Source organism: Coturnix japonica, chromosome 3 (genome assembly GCF_054131305.1).
Source record: "Coturnix japonica strain WE chromosome 3, WE-NBRP24, whole genome shotgun sequence".
Lineage (NCBI taxonomy): Eukaryota > Metazoa > Chordata > Aves > Galliformes > Phasianidae > Coturnix > Coturnix japonica.
In genome coordinates, this window is record NC_140665.1 from 96,890,237 (window position 1) to 96,912,626 (window position 22,390).

At 35.4% G+C, this 22,390-nt stretch overlaps 1 long non-coding RNA gene across 2 annotated transcripts; it reads right to left on the reverse strand.

The window, feature by feature from the left end:
• Positions 1-2,302: 2,302 nt before the first annotated feature.
• Positions 2,303-20,868, reverse strand: LOC107312239 (uncharacterized). 2 transcript variants are annotated; one of them, XR_014945009.1, is made up of 3 exons: positions 20,736-20,868; positions 17,871-17,933; positions 2,303-4,169 (listed from the first exon to the last, which is right to left on the reverse strand). It is a non-coding gene; the product is annotated as an uncharacterized LOC107312239 (long non-coding RNA). The 2 variants fall into 2 exon arrangements; XR_014945008.1 differs by lacking the exon at positions 2,303-4,169 and adding an exon at positions 14,443-14,583.
• Positions 20,869-22,390: the final 1,522 nt, after the last annotated feature.

Here is a 22,390-nt window from a genome sequence, read left to right on the forward strand (position 1 = left end):
TCATGTTGAGTTTTTCGTCCATCAAGACCCCCAGGTCTTTCTCTGCCGAAAAATCACCCTCAACCCACTACAGATACATGTCTGCATCCATGTTCTGGGGCCAAAGGAACAGTTCTGGCTTGACATGAAGAGCCAATATATTTGTTGGTATCAGAGAAATGACATCACTGTCACATCTATGCTACAGCATCTGTACCAATTGTAGCACAAGTTAGAGCACCTATACTTGCTTGTTCTGGGTGATCTTATTGGCACTCTGAAGACCCAGATGAGAGTCTATTTGTCATTTCTTCTTCTAGAGTCAACAAAAATTCATTAAGTCAAAAAATCATGGAATGGCTTGGGTCAGCATTGATGTCATAGGCCACCTAATTCCAACTGCCTGCTGTGGTCATGGTTGTCATCCACTAAGTCAGGCACCAGCTCAGGCTGCCTAAGGCTGCGACTAGCTTAACCTTGAATGCCTTCATGAAGGGGGCATCCACAGCTTCTCTGCGCAGTCTCTACCAGTGCCTCACCACACTCTGTAGGAAACTTCCCCCAGCATCTGATCTAAATCTCCTCTATTATAATTTTATACACTTCCACCTTGTCCTATTCCTATTTACCCATTCAAAAGAAGTTGATTTCACTCTTGTTTATAAAGGTGGAATGAGGTCACTCTAGATTCTTCTAATCTCCAGGCTGAATGAACCCAGTTTACTCAGCCTGTCTTCATAGGAGAGGTGCTCCAGCCCACTGACCATCTTTGTGGCCATCCTTTGGAACAATTCCAAGAGCTCCACATCTTCCTAATATCTAATGATTATCTTTAAGCCAAGGACTTGCATTGCTTACATTTATGTTGTTACATGAATTCTGGAGCAAATAATTGTTTTCTTAAGTCTGGAAAAACACTGAATTTATGCATGAAAATGCATCCCCTTCTTCTTCTTCTTTTTTCCTATTCTTTTGCAGCTTGGCCCAAATGAATACTGTAAAATATCTAAGTCATGACATACCTTTGTATACAGAAAATAAATTACATTTGTTACCTGGGGTTTAAATCAAAGAAAAACACTAAAAAAAACCACCCACATTCCTGAGGATATTGTACTTAGAAATTATTTTCATATAAAATCAAAACAAAGAGTTTTGAAATTCTCAAAACTGGATTTCATAGCTATGAATTTTGCTTCACTGTCAAGCAGCAAATATATTATGCATTTACTGTAAGAATCATATTTTTTTACAATAAAAGTAGAATTTTTCAGAAAATTTGCTCTTCCTGAAAGCTACTTAGAAGAGTAAATTCTTTTAGATGGGCTCAAAAGCTTACAGAGTTATAGATCTAAATTATTTGCTTTTAGTGTTTTCCCTGGTAGTTACAGTGGCAAAGGAATCCCTTTCATTTTGTAAAGGGCTCGCTCAGTTGATCCAAACAATCAACTCAGTATCCTAAGGGAGAATTCTAATTATATAGTGATGTAAATACACTGTTTCAACAAATAGGAAGAGCACAGGACTCCTATCATTCACATAAAACTCCAAATAAATTTCAGCTTGCCGTCTCTTTCCCTGGAATCAGACAATATTTAACTATTTTACTTGCTCAAGGTCTTTCTAAGTTTTTAGTGTTGTTTTCATATTATTGTAAATATTTTATCATTCATTTGAATCTTGGCTTCCCGGAAGCAGAGATTTTACAGTAAATATTGCACATAGCCAGTTTCTAATAGCTAATTCACCTGGGTATCCTATGGTTTAAAGTTTATTTTAATTAAATACAGTAATACAACTGAGACTAGGAACAATTTACAGAAGGAATATTAAAACTGCATACCTCAAATATATACATATATGCATGTATATGTATGTCTGTATAGACCTATGTCTGTCTATATGTGCTTCTATGTTTCTAAGAACAATTCAACTTTGTCTTTCAGTACCAAAGGACAGATAATAATTTACATCTATCTAATGTCTAATTAAGTAAATCTTTAACATTCACTGAATGTGAGTTTAACATAGTGTTCTCGTGCTTTGTTAGACGTGCAGTTAATTTTTACTACAATTTGTAACAAATTTTCTGAACACTGCACCAAAACTAAGCATATTCAAACAATCACCTCTCTGATTGGTTAGCTGTGCTATGTTTAATGCACCCCAAAATGCCATTTACCATTTTGGCTGCTGGAGCACACTGCTGGCTCATTAAGCCTGCTGTCAACCAAGCATGTTGGTGAATTCAGAGCTTAAGAAAAAGGAAACTGCATAGGAAGTGGAGACTATATGAGTCTGTTCTAGCTTTTTTCTCTTTGAAGTGGTTAGGCAAATTTCAATTTGCCATTTCCAGTTCTTACAATCAGATAGTATGACCAAAGTGAGTTCAAAATATGATCAAGGAGAAACTTTGCTGTATTTCTTAAGAACAAAATCAATGTCTTTCCCCTAGAGGCCAAGAAAACTAGGCAAACTATCATTGTTTTGTGACTTTTGGAGCAGTCATAGCAAGAGAGTGCTAAGAACAAGACAGGGACAGTGCTAGTGACATTAACACCCAAGACATCTAGGTACAATTGACCATCCAAATTTTCTACTTTCCAGTAGGAAACCAACACATTGACTTCAGAATTGACCCTTTTACTCTTTTTATCTGTGGATTTTTACTTTCTTAAGACCATTCATCTTATAGAAGTCTCCTTTAGGACACCAAATTGTCTTTTCTGCCCAAGGCTGTATCCCATCACACAGATTTCTTTCTGTATGCCCTCTTGTTTTCCATAAAATGAGAACTATATACTTTTCAAATGGGATGAAAAGGAGAGGAGGAAATATTTAAAGGAAAAGGAAAAAGAAAAAAAGTAAAGGAGATTATGATAGACATGAAGTAGTTCTACAGACCTCCTTTTCCCATCCTACTCTTTAATAACAGACCACATGAAAAAGAAAGATATTACTGAGTTGTCACCTTTCAAATTGAACAGTGAAGTCACCAAACATTTTGCAACATATTTATAGCACTTTTCAAAGGAAATATCTGATTACCCAGAAAGGCTTTTTTGTATGGCCCACTTCACCTCTGAATACTCAGACAGCTGTGAAGATGTTGACAATTTTGAAATATTTGGAGCTGCATTACTTTAATTTATGATTCTAATAGAGAGAAGCAGAAAAACAAACTGGAGATAAAAACAGTTTTCTCTCGATTACTCATTATAAGGCTCATAAGTCACATAAGCATTTCCTTGCAACCAAGTATGGCCCAAGACCTTCAATGCATTTCTAATGATATTTTTGCTTAGCTTGAATATTAATGAATGATGTATTGAAATTTTCCTTACAATACACAGTGAGTAAATTTTCAAGGATAAATTTCTCTGGTTCTTTATTCCAGAGAAATCTCTCTCTTTTCTTTTTCTTTTCTTTTCTTTTTTTTTTTTTTTTTCTTTTTCTTTTTCTTTTTCTTTTTCTTTTTCTTTTTCTTTTTCTTTTTCTTTTTCTTTTTCTTTTTCTTTTTCTTTTTCTTTTTCTTTTTCTTTTTCTTTTTCTTTTTCTTTTTTTTCTTTTTCTTTTTCTTTTTTTTTTTCTTCTTCTTTTTCTTTTTTTTTTTCTTCTTCTTTTCTTTTTTATTATTATTATTATTTTTTTCCTTCCCTTCCCCCCCTTCCCATTCCCCCCATCCCCGCCTTCCGGTTTCTGTTACTGTATCACTTCATGTAGGACTCTCACAAATCTGCTACGTTGCTTAATGATGTTTGTTATAAATAAACTCTCTTAAGTTATCCTGAAGCATTCTTGCATTCTTGATAGAATAAGATAGATATTCATTACAGGTGCTGCTCCAGAAGTAATGCCTCTTCTTTTATTATGCTATTTATTTATTTATTATGTGGCAGTAGAGGTTGATACCTTCCTGCCAATATCCTGTTACATTTTGTTGCCACATGACAGATGGCAGCAGAGGAAAAGTCAAAGTGATGCTTGACATGGAAATGTGAATGAAGTCAAGGTGTGGAACTGAATTCCTCCACAGGGAAAATCTCAGAGTTCTGACCAGATATTTTGGTAAGATCTTGAAGTTCTGCTAGATACTGCAGAGATCACAGAAGTCAAACAGAATGCCAATGTTTAAAGAGAGAGATATGGAGTAATTGTAGAAATGCAGGTCGATCAGCTTTATTCATTTCCTGGAAAAGAATAATGAAATAATCATAAAGTTTATAGGTAGCTAGAAAATGGTGAGTAGCACAAAGTGTGGATTTATCCACTGCTAATTGTATTGAACAAATCTTGTTTCTTGTCTGCTTGGTAGCAGACCTTAGGGAAAAAGGGCAACAGTGACATTGCATCTGTTTTCACATGTCCCATTACCATATATCTTTCCTTTTTTAGGGTTCTTTATTTAGTCTTATGTGGCATTCTCAAAAGCATGTTATAGAAACACCATTTACATAACATTTAAATGGTTCTAGTGTATTGAAAAACTAGGAATAAAATGCAGATTTCAATTGTTCATATTTGGTATACAGGGATACACTGAGCTAGACACTGTCAAGGTCTATCTACTAGATAGTGGCACTAGTCAGTGAGAGTGATAACCTGGTGTAAAAATAGATAGAGGAGAACTGACTCAAATAACATTGCTACAAAATTGATTTAGGGGCTATAGTGTATCACCAACTGAGTTTTATTTTAATATTTATAAAGAAATCACATCTCATGGCACTGATCTGAAAATATAAATAACATCTCCAGAAATCCCAAATAAACCTTTCCAATTTTCTGAGCAGAGAGGAAAATTCCATCAGGCTTCTCTAACACATACCACGTTTTGGTGACAGTACTTATTAGAGTCACTTATGAAGAATTAAGAGTAATTTTTATTGTCAAATGCTATATTTTTACTTCCTCAATGTTATTATAAAAGCTTTCATGATGTTATTGCTGTAGCGTCAGTTTTCTTATGTACTCTTTTTTTTTTTTCCCATAAGATGGTTTAGGTATTTAATAGATACATTTTCTGTTCAATTAATTTTGTCTGCAGTGACCGAGCACTAGTTTAAGATATGGTTTCTCTCACAGGAACTTGATTTTTAGTGTTCTGTTCTCTCTTTCAGTCTCTTGGTGTTAGTATACATGGTTGGAAACACATAGGTATCAAAAAAGAGGTTCTTAGAGTTTTGTTCATGGATTTGCTTCAAAGAATAATTAAAACTTACAAACTGTTTTAAGAATAAACTTTATATTCATGTTATGGAGAAAAGATGTCTGTATACCCATAAAAATATTTTCTCATGATATATAAATACCATTGCACTGCTCTTATGGGCCTCAGGATATCAAGGTAACTTAATGGCTTTTTATTTCCACAGTTAACAATATGTAAAAAAGATTTATTAAGTGTTCCCAAACCATATACTGAGACACTGTTCCATTGTCTCCTAAGCATTTGGATTTTCTAATGCCAGAACAGATGGAGTTGTTCATTCTCTGAGGAGCCACATAACATTTTTAAGACTGGCTTTGAGTTTTCCCAGATATATATGCTCAGCCTCTTGCTACTTGTACAATAGCTTGAGCACCTTCTTTAGAGATTTTGCTATTAAATCCTTGTCTGGGTTTGATCAGATTCATGCCCTCTATTCATAATGCATATATATACTTCATAACAGATTTCTCGTCTTTCTGAAATAATTGGAGGACTGATGTCAAGAACGGTGACATTAAATATCTCTTTACTCATCAGAGTCCCTTGGAAACTTTTAAAACCAACTTCTCTAAAAAGAAGCTCTTCTGTGGTCTAGATCTAAGAGGGTGAACAGCCTTTGAGATAAAATTATATCTGTAGATGCTGTTCCCATTGCTGATGATTTTGCAGGAGTGAGAACAGTGGGAGAACAAATACTGAGAATATTATTGCTTGAAACTACATTTCTTTTAATTGCCAACCAATGCCAAAGATTTGCCTTTCTAGCAAAACTTCAGATTAATTTCACAGATTTCTCTTAGCTTTTACAAGAGCGTGGTCACATACAAAATACTTGATGAGAACAATTCCCAGCCCAGGCTATCTTCTCCAATACATTTATTTGAAAGTGTTAGTTGGCCCAGGCTAAAATCATTCCAGCATTTATCATTTATAGATTGTGTTTCAGCACATGGACTTGCACTCATGCACTGTTCAGTTTGCTCTTCTGAAGGATTTTGATGGATGGATAGATTTTGCTACTTGGCTGGTTATGTGACTAGTTCCTTTGACACTGAAGATGATACTTGCGTTTTGTTAGTGAGTTCTTCTAACATGTTGGTTTCCTGGTTTGGAATGTGTTTATTTTGAGATGATATGTGACGGCTGGGCTGTTTTCACACCACAGGTTTTGCTAAGAAACTTTAAGATCCCATAAATAGAATGAAATATCCTAGCACTTTGTGAACTGTATGATCGCATATAGATTTAAATGAATATGTAAATTTGATGGTTTGAGTTGAATTATAGAAGGACACTTTTAAACACCAATTCCTTGTCACTTCATCCAAGATAAATCTTTAACATCTGCTGCTCATTTTCTCTGCCAGGCCAAGGGCTTTGTGATATGAAATGAGTAATAGAGTGCTTCCTTTCCATTACTGCCATCCCAGACTTCTTCATTAATGAATTCCTGTTTTTCGAGTAACAATCTTACTGCAATAATTAGAAATAACTAAAGAAAATTAAAAGGTGTTAGACCAGTCTGAACGTAAACCCACTGTAACCTGAGACATCCAGCACTGTGGTGCGCTTCTATCTTCTTTTCCAAAATACACTGAATTCCAAGCTGTTGCCCTACTTTTATAATGCTATTATGTGCTAGCCCTGGGTTTCAGACAGGAAAATTCTCTAACAGAATTCATGGTGCACCCAAACTACTTTTAAGGGTGTTGTCTTTTACCTTCAAAAGGCTAATCCTTCAATGGCATTTTAACATAGCTAATATGTTTTAGTTAAAGGGTAAAATGCTAAGCAAATCTTTTTTACTTTTATTCAGTAGAAATGCACTTCCAGGAACTTCTATTCACAAAGGGCCAGCCAAGTTTTGTATTCTGTTTTTGTAGTAAATTCTGTAGCAGTACAGTGAGCCTTGTACTTGCCCTACTCTCTAAACACACTTTTATTCCCACAAGCTTGGACATACTGATGTTCTGTCTTCTGAAACCCAGAAGATTGAAAAGTAAACAGCTTCCTCTTTTTTTTCTTTTTTGTTTGTTTGTTTATTTGTTGGGAAATGTAATAATTCTTATAAATTCCAAGAAGTATCTCACTGACAGAATTTCTTGTGAACCTTCAGTATCAAATACACTGAAAAAAATTATGCCATTGTTTCTTACTTTTCTTACTTTTCTGTCTACAGTAAGCTTTCTATCCAAACAGTAACTCCAAATTTATAGTAAGTATTATTATATTATGCTACTATTATAAGTAGGAAGAAGACATAGATGAATGTGAAATATGATTTAAACAGGCCCTATTAGTATAGATCAGTGGTCAGATGCTATCATCTGCTACCAAAAAAAACCAAAAAAAACACCATGAAAAGAAACAAACAAACAAAAAAACAGACATGGAGACACACTGGGACTTCTTTTTCAAAGTTCTTTTTGTCCCTTGAAACTGCAGCTCAAATTTATCACAACATTTCTCCTGATACTTGAGGTATTTTCCTAGACTCTGTAGATCTGAGACGTTTCCTCACACCATCCCCACTCCTATCTTCCTCGCCTACATTTAATTGAAGCATTTTGGTTTAAACCTGGTGAACCATAGCCAGATTACTTCACATTTTTTCTGGTGTACTTCACATATATGAAGCTAAGTTGAGTGTGTTATATACTTGAAAAGAAATGTTTCTTCCATTCTTTTCTCACAACTATTCAGCTTCATTTCACACCTTCAGAGTGGAGAAATCTGATTAGATTTCTCTTTGCCTCTGTAGTGAAAATATTCCATCTAACAGAAATCTTCCCAACACCCTGGAGCGATAGCTTTGCATCCTACCAACCTCAAGAGTGAGTCGACACTCAAATATACATTAGTGTCTTATACACATACACATTTCCTAAGCACTGCTCAGCAACATCTTATATTACAGTGCATGCAGCAGTTCTTTTTTCCTTTGTTGAAGTTAAAGTACAACAGAAAAGCAAAATTCTAATTTTTGTGGCCCATCATGTAGTGAGATTAAAGTGGATAAAGTAACAACCTTCTGGTCCAACCTCTGTGTTATACAGTTTTAATTCAGAAAACTTTTCCACTAAATGTCAGAAATGGTGGGTCCTTCTGGACCCATGAATTTTGTACTTTTGGACTTCATTTAACAAGTAAGGCAAAGAGTTTAATTACTGAGAACAGCGAATATCTTTAACATTGCCCCAAGAATGTCTGGCTTAGCTCAGGCTTCCCATTTCCTGGGCAAGCGTTCCAGCCATCCACATAATGTTTTGAAAGTATATTCCAGCATGACCAAGTGCAGCAGCTTTTAAGAGAAGTGCTCTCTCTGCATATAATGACAAGAAAATGCATTAGAGAGCTTCAGATTTGGAATCTTCTTTTACAGACGTGTGTGGGGAAGAAATTTGTCTTCTGGCCACCTATAAATTAGTCACTAAGACTAAGGAACTCATCAGACTTCCCTTTATAGTGAGCAAAGACAGTTATGTACTTTCAGAACTCAGTCCATTCCACATCAGAGTAGGAACTTAAAGTAGATGGAATGAATGATCTACTGTAAATTTTTATCTCTCTCCAAGTTATAACCTAGACAATTAACTTTAATTGTACAACTAGCTTTCAGACACTTGAGGCTAAGAAAGATGGGTTTCACTTTAACAGGGGCTGAATAGATAGTGTGAATATGTACTTCGCTGGGTAGCAGTAGTCTGGGATTATATAAAATTAAATCCTCTAAGAGGTTTCCAAAATGTAAAAGATTTTTTTTTTCTTAATTTTCTCCTTTCCTTACATTTTTAAGACACAGTATAATCTAGAGCTGCTTAAATGTATGACCACTTAGAGGCCACTGCAGACTACAAGAGACTACTATCATGATTTCAATATTTCTCATCTTAATTGGTGATCAAGGCAAATTGGATTTCCTGAATAATAATAATTTGTTTTCTTCATAGTGGCTAACTACATATGTACATAATTGGCAGAAGGGCATTTGTGTTCTGCCTTTCGAACAAGTGAGTCTACTGGGATCTCAGTTCTCTCTGTTGAGTTTGTGGTTTTTATCATTTATTAGCCTTACAGTATGTTTTAATTGTGATCTTGCAATGGAGTTATTGTGCTGACTAAACAGTCCAGATGTTTCAGTTTACAAAACCTGTGATTTTAATCTGCAGTGTTGCATTATCAGCTTTTCCAATGTAGCTGCATGCTGTCTAATAAGAAATCATTTAGACGGATGCTTGTCTTCCGTACCATTACACTCCTTTATACACTCTAAGTGACAAGGCAATGTGTAAATTGTTTCAGCTCTCTCAGCCTTTACTCATAGGAGGGATGCTCTAATTCCTCCCCCATTTCATGGCCCTTCTTTGGACTGTCTCCAACCTGCGCAGCTTAGGTTACTAAGATAGATATGCCCAGAGGTTTGCTTTGTTACTCACAGGTAGTTGTTTATTGTAATCTGAGATGACCTAGGAAGCCCTGGCATAATCACCAGTGCCTCTTAAAAATACATGGATCTTATTCAGTTCTTCTACTGTAACTGTGTGAATCTGTAGATGTTTCAAAAGCCTTAGCATACTACAGTGGACATGAGATGTGAGGTCAACTGAATTAAGCTCTCTGTGTCTTCTTTGAGGTAAACTGAAATGCTGTCCAGATGCTATTAAAGGTATTGTCAGAACAATTGCATATGGCACCAGACTGCTATGTTCAGTTAACTTACTATTTTGTAGGAATTTTAAATAATCTTTAGTCTTCGTTACTGTATAGGTCAGTTTACAAAGGTCTATATTTAAAGCATTCTTTTCAGGAAAGGAAAATACATATGACAGTTACAATTAGGAGCATTTTGAATTGTCTGTTTTTGATGAGATATCTTGCATTCTCTGAGTGGTCTTAGTGACAAATGTATATGAAGAAAGTCTCTGCAACTAATTCAGGAATAACTGACCATTCAAACTTCTTTGTCCCCACTGATGCATAGAATTATGATGACTTCTTCCAGGGTTAAAAACAACATTGTTAATCTGTTTGTTTTGCTGGTGTACCACATCATCTTGAACCACGTTTAGATAGCCAGATATTATTTTTGTAGATGTAGATGTTCCTCTTACTTTAAGAATTCAGCCAAGCCAGCACAGGGTTTCATGACTGCCTCTGATGATAAAGTCAGTCCTTGTTTGTAAGACTTCCATTTTCTTTACAGCTTTGCTTTTATATTTACCCACAGTTTTCCACATGTATAACACCGTGCATGTATTGTGCTTGTGCCTCTTTCAGTCCTTGGATATTTTTCAGTTTCTTTACTAACTCTGGTAGCTGTGCTGGCAGCTGCTCTTACAGAGGTGTAATCATAAACTGATTGTTATACTGTCTACTTGGGTTTGTCATTTTTTGCTAATGTCAGTGTGGGATTGAATTGGAAGTTTTCTGGCAGTTTCTGGCCCTTATACACACAGTGTTTCTGTCTCTTCTTATTTCTTCATGTAAGTGAGGAAATGTGTTGGGTTGCACTAAGCTCACTACAGCTGTTTGCAAGTCCTATTTATTTTAAATTAAACCTTCGTTCCTTTACTATCTTATGGAGAAACGAATCTCAAACATATGCAGCTTTGACTTCTTTTTCTCTCTTCAGTTAATACTACTGGGAGTTTACTCTGTACCATTTCTATTGTGTAGACCTCATAGCTTCCATGATTCCTATTCAGACCATACTTAGCTCAAGTTTTATGTAGCTGAGAGATGGGGAGCTTATTTATATAAAGATGTCTTTTTTGTCGCTTTAGAAAAGTCCCATCAGTATATTTCCTTTCATGCTTTGTCCTCGGGATCTCATACAACTCTAGCATGAATTTGAATGCCCAGTAGAAACTGATATCATTAAGATACTTTTCTTTCCATCTTTCTTTGTCTTTTTCTATTTGAATTCTCCACAAACTGAGAAAGTCAGGAACCATAATCCTCTTATTCATTCCTGTTCCTCATCTTTGCTTTGAGGAACAGATTAAAATCCTGTTCTACCTGTACTGCCATTGCATATTACCTATGGGAAGAAAAGTAGTCCTTTATTTCTTGCTATGTCCCTCTCCCTGCCTCCCAATTTTGTAATGAATAAAATAGTCCTCTTCAGACCTCCTAAGACAGTCTTTTACCATGTCATATGTACTGAAATAAGTTGTGACATGCAGAATATTTTATTTAATTCCTCATTACCAGTATTTTGAACTTTCTATTTCTGTCTGTACTATACTCTTGAATGTGCTACGTATGAGGACTGATTAAAAGTAATGTCTCCTATTTTCTTATGTTGTCCACAAGGTAGAGGCAGATGTTGGTGGTATGACAGTTTAGATTGCACTTTCCCACCAATATTCCATTACGTGTTGTTGCCGTATAGCAGATGGCAGCAGAGGGGCAGTCTGACAGAATGGCATCTGACATGGAAGTGTGTATGAAGCAAAGGTATGTCACTTAATTCCTTTTAGGGGGGGGGAAAATGGCATTCACTGACATTTATGGACATTTGCTGAATATTTCTGGAGACCAAACAGTGGATTTGAGCACAGTGAGGTGATGAGGTGTTTCTGCAGTGGTGACAGCAACAGCAGATCACCTCAGCTGGTGCAGATTTCTGAGTGGGCTGTGCAGGCTCTTGTTTATTATTGGTGCAGTTGCACTAGTTATGGTTGATTGTGTTGAAAAATAGTGTTTTATAGCTGAGAATTTGCTTCACCAAACAGTGCTATTGCGCTCTTTGTATCTGCTGTAGTTTCTGTGGAAATAAATAGGAGACCTTACGTTCAGAGAGACATATGTAGATACAGTTAGACTGATACATCATTTGTGGGAGGCAACAGCTGTGGGAGGAATTTACTGAGGTTGATAGAGGAACTGCTGACCAGAATAATAAATCTGAGTTTATTATCCACATTCCCCATCCTTCTGTGCAATGTCCATTTTCATGTCAAATATCATTTTCCTTTCAACAAGAAAATACCAGTTTGTATTGTTAGTTTCAATTGACAGTTTTCACAAAACTGTACAGCTTGGGAAGAGGTCTTGGAAGCAGCTTGTTTTATACCAAGAAAATATCTCCAGCATGGAAAACCGGACCCCTGCAGACCTATATGTTTGTCTGGGCAAGCAACAGAAATTTAGTTGTGTCTCATATCCAATTCTCCACATAACACTTAACATGTGAAAAGCTGCAGGATGTGAATGTCCTTCGCATTCCTATTCCCTGGTATTTCAAAAGTATGTTTTGGTTGTTAAGATTCTACCTTGTAAGTCTTACTTTCAGTTTGACCTTTTTCAGAGCCAAGACCATGTCATCTTCTACCTAATTAGCTATTTCTTCGGAGATATTTTGTGAGCCTGTCTCATTTCTCAGTTTTAGATTCTGAACCTGATTTGATGAGCTAATGATCCTATTAGTAGACTCAGCATGGTAGTGACATTTTCAGAAATAGTGTATAGGAAGAGATTGGAAGATAGGTTGTGTTTCTTACATATTACTCATATTCTTCCTGTTCCATCCTTTCAAAGAATCTGCATGGTGACATTTGGAGAATAAACAGAATAAAAATATTTTATAACCAGGTGGCAACATTGTGCTGATTCTGAATTTGTGTTGGTAATCTCCTTCTAGGGTAATAATATCTTGCTTCATTGCTAATTACATAGGGTTGTTGTTATTTTGTTCTGTACTGTCAGCAAGATTTTGCTATATTTGTTTTCATTTGAAAATAAATTTGAAATGTGGCTGAATATGTTCTTTCTATTTCTTATTATATTAATGTTCTATCACCTTTTGTATGAAAAGTCAGATCCCAGCTTTAGCAGCTAAGCTGTGGCTAGAACATCTAAGGACTCAGTTCGTATTCAGGGATAAGTTTCCAAATTTCAACTTTTATTTCTGCAATTAGAGGGGAACTTTTTTTGCAGAAAGTGGGAAACAGCAGCCCCAGGGTATGGAAAAATATGCAGGTAAGTTTCACAGCTTTGATAAGTTTTGTGATTTTAATCAATTTTTCTGCCAAACTGGATGGTATGACACCACTTCCTGAAGAGCACCAAGTATAGAAAGAGTGGGTGAAATACTTGAAGTGGAAGTGCACGCAAGCTGAGTTGACGAAGTGTAACGTGACACTCACATGATTAACAGGTATGAAAATTAGCAGCTGGATATTTCCTGTTGAAAAATATTTGTGTACTCTCTCTACTGTTATAAATTGGTGCGATCAGAAAAACTAACAAGTAACAAAAAGTTCTTATATGTCCATATTAAGTTATTACATTTGCTGCTTCACCTGAGTTAGATTTCTCTTAATTGCTACTGGGATTAGAAGAAATAGGACTACTGTTAGAAATGTAATCTTCACCCCATAGATTCCCATGAGAAAACAAATTTTAATGTGAATTGAACTTAGACCAAATTATTGGTGAGTTTGGAAAAAAAAATTAATACTTCAATATTTTCAAGTGTTTAACAATACTTCTTGAGGGAAGAGCACACAGATTATTGCAAAGCCAGCTTTCCATGACATATACTGCCGAAGTATCATAAAGAATTGGTATTAAGATTAAAACCTTTCAATATCAAAGGAAAGTTCCTTTCTTAACTGACTATATTAATTTTTCAGTTTAAATGCAGTATTCTCATCAAAAAGAAGAATCAAATTTAAGATAAAACACCCTTCCCTTCATTTTTATAATGATTCTATTTAGATATTTCAAAGTAATGGCTCTGAGGTGACTGATAGCAGACTTTCAATATCTAAAGGGGAGCTACAGGAAAGAAGGGGGTGGACTCTTCAACAGGGTTTGTGGTGATTGAATAAGGGAAAATTGTTTCAAGCTTAAAGAGGGTTGATTTAAGGAAGATATAAGGAAAAAATATTATACAGTGATGGAGGTGAGGCAGTGGAACAGGTTGCCCAAAGATGTGGTGGATGCCCCATCCCTGAAGACTTCCAAAGTGAGGCTGGATCAGGCCCTGGGCAACCTGATCCAGCTCTGTATGTCGCTGTTCATTGCAGGGGAGATGGACTAAATGGACTTTAAAAGTCCCTTCCAACTCTAAGGCTTCCAAGTCCTTATGATTCTAATGACTGAAAAATACTATAATCTTTCAACGTTCTTGTTCTCCTTAGACCTTTCCTAGTCTAAAATTATGTTTTTCTCCTTTCTGTTTCTTTATGTCTTATATAGGATTTAAACTTCAGAACATAACCCTAGATCACCTCACTTCATCATCTGTTTCCATATGATTTACTTCCACTGTGCATGTCTGTTCCTGAACATCTACTCCCAGATCATTCTTTTTCTCTGGCAGCAATGAAGTCCTTCACTTATTGCAGTGCTAACATCCTCCTGCTCCTCCAAATCTGTATTTTCTATATGAAAAATGGAGACAGACTCTTTAGCAGGGTCTGCTTTGACAGCATGAGATAAAATGATTTCAAGCTAAGAGAGAGGACATTTAGATTGGATATAATGAAGAAGTTCTTTGTGATAAGGGTGGTAGAACAAGTTGCCCAGAGAGGTAGTGGATGCCCCATCCCTGGAAACATTCAAGGTCAGACTGGACAGTGCTCTGAGAACCAGCAAGCTGTAGGTGTTCCTGTTCATTGCAAAGGAGTTGGACTAGATGGCTTTTAAGGGTTGCTTCCAACTCAAACATTCCTATTAGACTAGGATTCTATGATAATAGCTAGTTATATATCTATCTATATGTCTATTTTCTGCAGAAATGTGTCTTCAGTATTGCTATATACTTAAGAGTCATGGTATTCAATTCCCTTGTCAGATTCAACATGAGTTAAGTTTTGGCATTCCTAACATCAACCCTCACGTTCTCACAAGACTTCTATATTCCTCCTCTGCAGCATATACTCATTTTCACTTCCTGATACATCATTTTTGCACTGAGACATAAACCTGGAATCCTGATATAGTTTCTAGATTTAGCCATTTCTACTTCAAGCTTATTCACTCTATCCTTCCTTAATTTATCTTTTAAAATAACATGTTTGCAAGGAATTTCAAATATTCAATATTCTGGTTATCTGCTGCCAAATAATTATCCATTTTTTTTGTTCTTCACTATTTGTGCAGATTTTTTAATACCTTGTGATATGAAACACAAGTTTAATCCTTTTGACACTTAAATAAAAATGTCAGATCTCTCAAAAAATTATGGACTAAGATTCTTTATACATTGAATAGCCTTCTTCCTTCTGTATTTGTGCTCTTCAGTCAGTGGAAATAGGGATTTAAGAAAAAAGAATAACAAGGAGAAGTTGAAAAATTATATAACTAGCTTGGTTTTTTTTGTTGCTTTTTTTTTGTTTTTTAATCAGTACTTTGGATACAGTAGGTAGTTTTCTAATTTGTAATGCAAATTTACACCAATTTTACTAAAGCATTAGTCAAAATAATCTTATGATCTTATAATTTACTTGAACATCATGCTATGATACAGTCCTTACATGGGCTGCTGAAAATCTGCAGTTCTGAATGCTTATTTTTCCTCTCATCATTTTTGTTCTTGAAGAAAGATTTCAATTATTTTCAACAATCTTACTAAGACTAGTAGTATAATTTTTTAATGTCTCTTTTCTTTTGAGTTCTGCCAAGCCCATTTACATTTGTTAATCTTTTCATAGATTATAACTGAAAAATTTTTAAAAACACAGACCTGTATTTCCTCTATTTTTCTAGCTACATTTTTACTTGGGTTGTTTTGTGGATGTAACCTGAGTGGAGGCCGCTAATTGGTGAAACTCATTAACCAGTAATTGTAAAATCCATCCTTCCACGGCACTTTTCAATTATGCAGTTTCCTTTTGCCTTCTAAGCTCACCTCATTTCCATAAATGATACCTCTCCTTGCATTATTATACTTGTACCAGTCAAACCACAGTGCCTCAAAAATTTCATTTTTGACTTCAGCCCCATTGTACTTGGTGCTGAATAAATGCATATCCATAATGAAGCAGTCCTACCTCTACAAATATCTAAAATGTTAAATAAAACATGACAGACAACAGATGGGTACAGATGGGGCAAAAATGAGACAACTCATTTTCACTGTCTTACGAGTAGGCTCCAACTCCAATATTTTTTCTATAGGTTTGTTTTTTCACTTGAGCTCCCTTGTGTCTTAGAAATAAACTATTTTATGTTAGTTTTACATTATAAATAACCTTACTGCTTGTATTATAGAATTTGTAGGTGTGAACAATGAAAGATGAGAATTGCTTTAGCACTGAAAGAACATTTCTTATTGTTGGAACTTGATAGGAGAAGCAGGACAGTGATGGTTTAGTTACATTTAACTTAAGTCCCTCCACCTAATGACTTGATGATCTATTCTGTTCTATTACAGGAATAGAACAAATTTTGGGTGATAATTTTATATTGGTCTATAATAAAATGAGATATTTAGGCATGAACTGGCTTTGTGGAGTTGTCATCTTTTTATCATATTTTATTTCATAATGTTATTCACGTCAGAGATGCCTTAGGCTTCTCTTATCATAACATTATCTGAATTTGAAAGTAAAATATATTTCCCATTTCTAATACTTCTTTCAGTCTGGTGTATGTTTATGTTCTATGTCTAGACTTGAATTCTTCAACCCATTTTTAGAGACTGGATTTTTACAGTGCTCTTTGAGAACAAATGGTTCTGATAACAAGTAAATTTTGAATTTGTGTTCACATTTCTTCAGATGGTGAAGCTGAATCATTTGTGACAGTAATATGTTCACTACTTGTACTAGCCAACCTAACAGCTACCATTTTCTAGAGGGAGAATAAACATATATGCAACAATTAATTTGGGACAAATCCTGTCTGTAAAACTTAGCTATGATGTTTTGCTCAGATCTGTGATAGAATTCACAAATGTCATTCTTCTCAGTCCTTTACAGAGCACTCTTGGTCTACAGCCAGGAAGGATGAACAATGTGATATTCAGCATATTCTTCCGGAAGAGAGGAAGTATAAAGTCAGTTTGAAGGAAGGACAATCTACCTTGATGCAGTGATTATTACAGAAGAAAGCTAAGATCACAGGCTCTACTGGACACCCCAGCATGAATACACTGAGGACTGCTCTCAGGAATGCTAAATAGTAAGGAGACCTGGAAATAGAATGAGTTAAAGCCTCCGTGCAGAACTTACTAACAAGCAGAGCTTTTAAGTTGTAGGAAATTTCAAGTAATTTGATGTTTTCAATTTTCTGTCTAGATTGGATCAAAACCATTTGTTCTCACTAAATACATAATGGTAGGTCTTGGATATTGTAGCTGCTTAGGGTAATTGGTGTTTCTGTCAGTTTCCCAAATAATTCTAGTCATTAAACTTTTGATACTGTCATTTCCACTGAACAGGTGCCCTGGAGTCAGACAAGACTTGTTTAAAGCCATGATATTTGAAATGAGATAGTTGGGCTCAATGAACTACATGTTTCTGTATAACTTTATTTTGTCAGGACTTATTACGCTGTTCACTTTGACAGCTGCCTACAGACAAATACTTTATAAGTGATCTAAACAGTGTGGTTGTCGTAACTGAGAAAAATGAATTGTACTTGATGCACTTCTCAAGTGTTAACAGATAAACTTTCAACAACGATAGATATATATAGAAATATGTAATTATTTCACAAAACTTACGGTGTAGTTGGAGGTATTCGTAGCCATTCCGCGTATCCATCCTCAATTCAGTCCAGGTTTGATCTGTGAAACTTCTGAAATCAGAAATGAAGATGAGCTATAATGTGGAGTATTGAATACTGTTCATGTGCAATCATTAAAGAAAAGAACACGGTATAATCATGGAAAATACATAGTTTTGAGTCTGGGTTTCCTGTAATTGAAGTGAGGTTAAACAGGTTCAAAACCAATTTAAACATCACATTCAGAATAATTCCTATAAACTTTCATTTACAAGCATTTTAAAGATTCAGATTTTTTTTTTTTTTTTCCAACAAAGAAAAGAAAATACCACCATATGTGCATTTCCTCTAGTTTGTTTTGCTTCATTCAGAATCTCTCAGTCATGTGTCGCAGTTAGGAAGTAGGAGGCATTGTACAAGTACCGCTCTGAAAGTAATGCTTCCTATTGTATTATATTGTCCCACAATGTCAGTGGCAGATGGTGGTGGTATGGCAGTAGACGTTAAACCATCACACCTGTATTCCATTTTGTTCTCATGTGGCAGATGGCAGCAGAGGGGCAGTCTGACAAAATGACATTTGACATGAAAGCACATATGAAGGAAGGATGTGTCACTGAATTCCTCCTTGCACAAAAACTTGCATCCATTGACATTCATTGACACTTGCTGAATCATTATGGAGACCAAACAGTGGATCTGAATACAGTGAGATGATGGGTGGTGTGTTCCAGCAGTGGCAACAGTAACCATGGTTCACCTCTCCTGGCACAGATTTTTCAGGCCCAGCATGCAGGCTCTTGTTCATTACTGGAGAAAATGTTCAGCTAATGGCAGTGACTGTGCTGTAAAGCAGTGTTTAGTGGCTGAGAATTTGCTTTATCAAATTGCATTATTGTGTTCTATGTATCTGTTGTGTTTTCCATGGAAATAAATAGGAGGGATTACTTTTGGAGAAGCCTAGATATATGAATGCCAAACCGCAGAAACCTGTTATATCATCATCTACAAGTGCTTTCGTGCTGCTGCCTCCTCAGTATCAGTGGCCTACTAGGAAAGTCGTCATCTATCCAGTCAAATTACAAGCATGAAATCCCTCTTGCTAAAACTTCTCACTCACATCATAGTTGTTAGAAAAGGCAGGTGAACAGAGAAGTGTCTGCAAAAGTGGCAGAAAACTGAATTGAGAATAGATTTCTGTCAACCAAAGAGAAATTATTTGTTCATCTCTTCCTACCAAACTTAGTTTAAGCATGTGTTCCCAAGTTGTATTTCTGACATCTATTCTGCAAAGTCAACAAATTCAGCATGTAACTATACCAGCCTTTTGCTTTCTGAGAAGAAATAAAGTTTGAATTTATGACATTTGCTTAGAATTAAGCCAGAAGTGTTCATCGTTTCGTATACTTTGTCTGGATGTGTTTTCACTGTTTCTTTATGTCTCCAGCAAGCTACTTGATTCATTCGTTTGTTTGTTTGTTTTCATTTGTTCTGTTTTGTTTTCCAAGTAAGATTTTTTTAGACAAATAATATTTAAATGATCATACCATAGATCTGTCCAGCTCTCCGCTTTGCTTGTCCATAGTTTTAACTTTGTTCACCGAGTTCAATGAACTTTGACATAGACAGAGCTATTTCAAAGACATTCTGTTCCTATAGACGTTGTGAAAGCAGACAGCTTGGTCTGTTTTGAAAGAGAACACTGCTGTCTGCAGTATGACCTCAGCCCTTATTAAACAGTAGGGAATACACATACAACTGCAATATGAAAACTTCAACCACTAGATAAATTTTGTGAGGAAATCACGTCTTCTAAGGTAACATCAGTCATAACTCCATTATCAAAATTTATGGTCTTCTCTGTTCATCAAATGGTTGTTTTTTTTTACTTTTGAAAAGATTTATGTCTCTGTATAAAACATGTTTCTAATTTATATTTCACAATTAGTATTATTTCTTTGGAAATATCTAATCCTACCTTTTCTTTCTTTCTTTTTTTTTTCTTTTTTTTTTTTTTTTAATTTTTCATTTTAACGCCATTTGCTTTTTCCTCTGTCTGTTGATCTTCATATTATTATCTGTTACCTGCATCAGCCAGAGGAAGTTTCCTTCACAGGAAGGCCTTTTACAGTACCTGGATTCTTTCTTTCACTTGCTTTTCCTGCGTTAGCACTAAGAGTTGTTTTGGGAACTGTCTTTACCATCTGATGTCCTGTTGTCTGTAAACTGCTCTGAATCATATTTACAGGACTTATGCCATGCTGTGAATATAAGTGTCACAGTCTGGCCAGATATGTGACATCTAAGTCACAAGCACTTTTTAAAAAATTATTATTATTATTCTTTTTAAGTTAATAGTGCATAATTAATGAACAGGAAATCTTTTTATATTGATCTGAGATAATTTTTCTCTGGACCAGGGTGAATCAGTGGAACGCAGACAAAAAAAACGAAATGGAGAATGTTAAGGTCAAGCAGCTTGCTCAGTGTAAACGCTAATCTGAAAGCTGATGGAGTGCTTCTTCATACACAACATCCTGAGACACTCAACAGGCCAGTCTATCTGATAAAGTGCATTGCCAACCTGAATTTTAATGTGACAGGAGTACTTTTAAGTCTCTTGTTTATGCTTTTGTACTTGAGGTCTGTGAACAGACAACAGCGAACCTTTATTAGTTGCTCATGTGTAGGAAAAAAAGAACCTTACCTCTCCATTGAATCTGTCATGATATGAAGCTACAGCACTGAGTGAAGTACCAAGCTCAGTGATTTAAAAGGACTTTAGAAAAACTGCAGAACACTAGAGATGAAACGTTCACAATAAAAACACATTTTTACATCAGCCAAGCATCAAAACACTTACAGAGGGGCATGGACTCTCTCTAAGTGCTTAAAGGTGTGATGCAGAAATCCTCACATGGTTTCCTCCCAGCCAACATGCTTTTCTGTCCCTTCTAACTAAACTCGCACAGTGACAGCTGTCCTCAAATTGCCATTGTGACATAATTCAATTCTATTTCTGAAGTCATTACCCGTTGCTATGACAACATAACACTCTGCTGCTAATGGGTATGTCTCAGAAAAAATTAGAGAAGTACCACTACCCCAAAATTAACTTTAATTAGATTAGTTCAAAAATTAGTCTCTACTACTATGCATCTGGGGAAGGTGTGTGATGAATCTTTTCCTTAATAAACGATTACAGGCAGAAATAGTTTGGTTCTGATATATTCTCCTTACTTTTATGGATGTTGACCTTTTAGTTCCACATAAGAAAAGTGAAGGTGAAATCAACAATTCTACTCTTCCTGCAGGGGAGTAAGAAATAACCGCAATTAGCCAGGAAGTCTTAAAAGGAACCTGCATATTTCCTTGTTAAACACCTTGTTTCTCCCAAATGTTTTCAAATATTCAGACAGATTTACAAGCTTTTAGATTCTTACTTTAGATGTTTTTTTTTTTTTTCTGCCTGGGTTCCAGTGCTCATTACTAAAGTGGAAATTCACTATAGGATGCATCTGATTATACAAACTTTTCCTTCAGTGAAAATATATTTCATTTGCCACAAAGTTTTTAAGTCTTATTTCAAGTGATTTTTTTTCTTTTTCCTACTTAACATTTAATCATATTATTTTTAGAATTTTATCTAATCTTTCCTAGTTGTCCTTTATCCTGTTCTACTGTTTTACAGGTATAACAGAGATAGAAGAATAAAATACCAGTAAAATTGGTAGGACTGATCTCACTGCCTATTGCCTTTTCAGTGGGGGTTTTGCCAATCCAGTATGTCCTTAGCAGTCCTAACCTCAGTGTTGTGGCAATGTTTTTACCTAGCAAAGTGTGCAGCAGAGAATGTTTGGGATTTATACATTATGTATACAGCCAGAGATTTATTTTCACATATTTATGTAATAAAAATTATTCTTTCTTTTGAGCTGCATTTCTTGTAATACTGGTTCTCCCAAACTGGCAGGTTTCTCGCGTCTCCATTGAGTTTCTGGATGTATCAGTTTATCAACATGCTGTTGTCATTTCACAGAGCAACTTAAGGAATTGCAACTATCATTAAATTTATTTCTCGTTTCAAAAGAATGTTCTCTGTCAACGAATTTTCATTTTGAGGGTGGAAAAAGCCATCGTTCAAATACAACAACAAAATAGCTCACTGCATTACAGCTGGAGTACATTTTATCAAATTATCAAAAAAAAAAAAAAGAAAAAAAAAGAAGAAAAAAAGAAAAAAGGAAAAAAGCTGTAACATTATATGCATATTGTCCTCTCTATTAAGTTTTTTAATGCATAATAACGATGATAATGGTAATAATAACCATAGCAATTCAAACTGCTATTCATAATACATTACTTTTCTTAATGTTATTTCTCAATGTCTGGAAAAATCACAATTGTTGGATTTGGAACGGCTGAAAAATTACAACATTAAGTACTAAATGCTTTTCTACTCAGTAATTTGTCTAAAGTAGGAGTAGCTGAAGAAATGAGGTCTTTCCAATGACAATG